This window comes from Tamandua tetradactyla, chromosome 3 (assembly GCF_023851605.1).
Source record: "Tamandua tetradactyla isolate mTamTet1 chromosome 3, mTamTet1.pri, whole genome shotgun sequence".
Taxonomy (NCBI): Eukaryota; Metazoa; Chordata; class Mammalia; order Pilosa; family Myrmecophagidae; genus Tamandua; species Tamandua tetradactyla.
In genome coordinates this window covers 115,862,635-115,868,112 of record NC_135329.1, presented here as the reverse complement: position 1 = coordinate 115,868,112, position 5,478 = coordinate 115,862,635, and positions in this window count along the sequence as shown.

Here is a 5,478-nt window from a genome sequence, read left to right as displayed (position 1 = left end):
ATTATATCAGTTAATTTTCTGATTTTGAAACACCCTCGCATACCGAGAATAAATCCCACTTGATCATGTTGTATAATTCCCTTAATATGCTGTTGGATTCAGTAGGCTAATATTTTTTGAGGATTTTTGCATATATATTCATAAGAGATTTTGGTTTGTCGTTTTTTATTTTCTTGTGATATCTTTTTCTGACTTTAGTATGAAGGTGATTTTGATATTATAGCATTACTTAGGTAGCATTCCCTTCTCTTCAAATGATTGCTGCTCTCATTAGCAATATTTGCAAAACTGAGGAAGGACTACACCTTTAACTCTGGTGTCATGAATCTGTGATGTAGCTCAAGTTGGTGACAAACAGCAGAAAACTGGGGAGTGGCATAAACAAAGGTGATAGGGAGAGAGGAATACTGGAAAGTACATGACCACCTAAAATTTATAAAGGGAAACAAATATCATACTTGATAGCGAATGAGATCTTATTGGTTTGTATAGATTAGTGTGATGCCTCAATACATCCCAGAGTAATTTGGGCAGAGAATAAAAAGTTATTTGTAAAACCCCTTTGAGTGACCTGTGGAAAATGTGAAAATATTAAACTTTCCCAACTGGGTAATTATTGACATCCTCGCAAGAATTGGGAAGTACTAATTTAATAGGCTGAGCCCTTGATTTGGGGGCTTGCTGTTATGAAATTTATTCTCGCAAAGGAGAAACGAAGTCTAGTTATAATTATGCCTGACTCACCCTCAGAGCACCTCTTTTGTTGCTCAGATGTGACCTCACTTAAAGCTTTCCATGGTCCATGGTCTGTTCATGGCCACACATTTGACACTCCTGGTTCTGTTGCTTCGATGTCTGTCATACTTAATGTATAAATGTATTCAATCTTCATTATTAATCTCTTTTAAGTCTTGTTCACTTTTTAAGAAAATTAACATTCAGTAACGTTAACCATTTTAGAAGAACAGATATCAAATATACTAGGGTTTATCTTTTTTTATTTCCCTTCAAACTTGATTGTGTGTGTGTGTGTTTGTGTGTATGCATACATACACGTATGCAGTAGACATCTTTTAAGGAACACTTAAAATGTGCCAGTCAGGCTTAAGATGTGTTTTTTACTCATCTTGTAATTTACCTCTCATTACCTAGGTTGTAGGCATTCCAATTACTTACTTTCATTAGAGCACTTTTATTATACAGTTCATATATATGTGTATATATATATATATATATATATATGCACATCATTGTGTGTGCACATATACAGATTATATATAACATATTGATTCAGACTAAAAGCTGACCATTTTAAATTCAATAAAAAGCAATTTTTTAAAAAGTAAATGTGTATTTTCTAATTCTAGCACATCTTTCAAGTCAAATTGCATTATTAATTATCCTAATTTTAGTGATTATACTATATTAATTATTTCTATGTCAACTACTTCTTTAAATTATGTCTCTCTATTTCTTTGAATTATTGTTTGATTTTTTTATATATGTGACATAAAAAATTATATTCACTTCTAGTCCTTATTCTCAAATTAATGCATAGAGCCATAATCAAACTTAAAATTCATAATGTATGGTGTTACATTTTCTTAGACATGGTATGTCCAAACCAATGGAAGGATTCACATCTATTTAATTAAACATATCTGAGGTGTCTTTACTAGCAATGTGCCTTTAACTGTCTACACTTAATAAACCTTAATTCTCATTACACCCTAAAAATTACCATTCTATATGCATGGCAAATGATGAGATCACTACAGTTTGATTTTATAATTTGAAGGATAAAATACTCTTTCTTTTTTATAATATTCTGGTTTTGTAAGACTTCTTTACAAAATTATATTTCCATGTAATTTAAGTTCTCAAAAATTGTTCACCCCAAAACCATTGATTTGTTAAAATTTATAATTTTCTCATCACATTTAGTTTGCAAATCTCATAAATAAATGTCTCTAAGCACCCCACAGGAAAGATCCAGAAATCAGCTTCATGCTTTATCAACGAAGTTTGATTTTGCTACAAATACAGTTGACATTTTAGTTAATGTAATACAATACCTACTTTAGTTCCATGGAAAAAATGTGTTAACATTTTTATTAAAACTGAGAGAAAAATCTTAGAAGCTGTCAATATTCAGAAAGACATTTGCTAGTATAAGTGATTTCTATGATAATTACAAAAATGCGGACCTTAAAATATTATGTAAATTTTATTAAGTGACAAAGTCACACAGTTTTTGAAAAATTGCACCACAGTTGCTCATTAACAGGCCTACATTAATGTAAATCTCTTTAAAGATTTATTTTCTCATTTTTTGAAGAAAAGTAACTTTACTGATATATTAATGACCTAATTGTGACTAGGCGATCCCATTTTTGTTTGAAGGATTGTTCCCTTGATCCATTCAAGAAATACTGTATGTGGGGAAAAAGGAATTTGGATTGATGGGCAAAAATTGTAGTCTGCACATACAGATTTATGGGTTGAGAGAATAATGTGATTGTGTGAAGAAAAATGAAAGGATGCTTACGGACCCTTGATGAACTCAGAGTATCTGTATTTAGCATATGATGAATGTGAAAGGTAGCAGGAGGAATATTTTATGAAATGCTTATTGTCTTATAGTGCTTGAGAATTAGGGAACTGGAGCCGAGTGTATTGCCCCTTTATAGGGAATATATTCTATTGTCAGTTACAGAATAAAATGCACTGTGGAAGAAATAGAATCCTTCTTTGCATATTTTCCAGATTCACATTTCTAACCAAGTTTAGTCTCCAACAATATGAGTTGTGTAGGATTATATTGTATAAATCATTATCAGGGATCCAATTTCCAAAACTTACTCCTGTCTGACAACTCCTGAAACTGATAACCAGTCAGAATAATTTGAGTTGAATTTCCTGATCACGAACAAATTATCCATAACTGAATGGATGATTGGAATTCAAATTATCACAATAATATGAGATCTGATCACAATATCTCGGCAAACATAATTGAATGGAACAGAACAAAGGTGAATAAACCAGAGGGGAAAAAAGTATTTTTCTTATTTTTAGGGAAATAAAAGATATAATTACCTCTGTGCAATTCTGCTGTAAAAATTTTCATCCCTTTCACTTGAATCTTCTCTCCTTCCTCTAAAAGTTCCCAATAGAGAGGAAGTGACACAATGAGGGCTTTGTAGATCTGAAAAATAGGTTCAGATTTGCACCCATAAGCTAATCAACAGCAATTACAATTGCAATTAATGAAATGCCAGTTGCAAAGATCTCAGAGATTAGGTGCTCTCTGAGTAAACTGACAGAAGGTAGATTGTCTTTTCAAAATGTATTGGACAATCAAATTCCCTGATACAACCAAATTTGCCAGTTCGGTTGTGAAAACAGGTTACCTGTGAGCAATTAATCCCCATGCGCAGATTTGTGGGATTTTGAACACAAAGAATGGTTTATAGAAATTTGAACTTTGTCTTTGTTACTCATTTCTCTTTCTTTCTTCTTTTTGCTTGCACAATATAAGGCAAACTGAGCATGAATTTCTAAAAAGGTTTTTCTATATATGTGGTGATTTGTGAAGGTTTGCATTCTTTTTCTTTCTTTCAGAATATTTTAATTATTAGCTTCAAAATTATTTTACTGCAATAACTAGCTAAAATAATTTTGTCTTTAGAGATGATCTTATGACTTCATTATAAATTCAATTTTGTGCTTTCAGAATATACCTAAAGTAGTGTCTCTGCCTCATGCCAGTTCTAATTGCTAGCTCATGATATTGATTCCAGGGGACAGCAGTAACATGGAAGCAGCATCTGATATAGTTCAATTTTAAAACAATGAGATTTCCATATTGATGATGCACAAATGAAAGGGTATACATAGAGAGGGTAGATTAAATTAGTTTTTTATTTTCTTTTTTGAAGTGAACATCAAAAGAGGTATAAGGTATTATTAATTTTTATCCTATCTCAGTTGCCCTCAAAATAGTAGGCTGAACATTGAGTAATACTGATATAATTCAAAATTTGGAATTCAATATTTATAAATCCATTGCTTAAAGCAAATGCCAATTGCTAAAATGGCAATCTCTGCAATCAGAAAGAAACTAAATCCTAGTTTCACCACTTCTTGTGGAAGCCTAAACAAACTTTATACAAACAGGAGATTATAATGTTCCTTACAACTTAGGTTGCTGAAATGAGAAAACACAAATATGTATAATTTTACCAAGTACACAATAACCATTAAATATTTTCTTTCAGCTTTATTTCCCAATGAGACTTCTTGCTCCCCTTATTCTCCACTCCAGTAATGATGAGCCACAAGCTAGTCTGCTATCATACTCTACATTTGCCCCTCAATTACATCTGGGTCAATGGCATCCATTTTCCATGCCTTCTCTTACTTTCCACCTGCTAAAAGATTGCACATTTATTAAAGCAATGCTCAGATCTCATTCTTATCCATGAATTCTTATTTTTTAGACTACGCTTGTCTTATTTTTCATATTCTTCTATGGATTATATTAATATTCACGTGTTTTCTTATGGAGGGAAGCATACCTACAGGAAAAGATAACTGATCTAACCAAGTAGAGTTATCTCTCTATCACACCTCTTACCTCACTTCCTATTATTAATCTTCTTGCATATTACTTTCCCAAGAAATTGTGGGAGAAGTTTATTGAATTTCTCCTACCTTAGGGCCTTTCTAATGCTTGTTTCCTCTGCCTGGGGTCACATTTCTCCCAGATATTGACAGAGTAAATCCCTCAATTGCTTCAAGTCTTTATTTCAATCTCACTTTATCTGTGAGACCTTTCCTAATCACCATATTTTAAATCATCTCTTTACTATGACACTACCGATCCCCTTTATTTCACTATGTATTAACTTTCTTTCTTAGCACCGAAAGATCATATTTTATCATATTTATAGCTTATTTATTTGTTTATTTCTATTTCCTCACACAATAACACAAACTTCAAGATGGCAGCCAGCTGTATTAGAGTTCTCTAGAGAAACAGACCTAACAGGAGAACTCTGTAAATATACATTTATAAAGGTGTCTTACCCAATCTTTGGAATGGAAGAGTCCAAAATCCATTGGGTAGGCTGTGAACCTGGCAAATCTGATGAGAGTTTGGACAAATGCCACAGGAGAGGCTCACTGGCTGAAGAAGCAGTGGAAGAGCTTCTCTTCTTCCTAAAAAAAACCAAAACAAAACAAAATAAAAAACTTCAACTGATTGGATTATTTCACCCATGGCACACCTTAGCTGATAGCAGATATAATCAGCCACAGAAGCAATCAACTGATTGATAACTCAATACAATAGCCTTCTAGTTTATCAACCAGTCACAAAATATCCTTGCAGCTATGGTCAAGCCAGTGCTTGCCTGACCAGACAACAGACCATAATCATTTGGCCAGGTTGATACCAGAAGCTAGCCATCACAA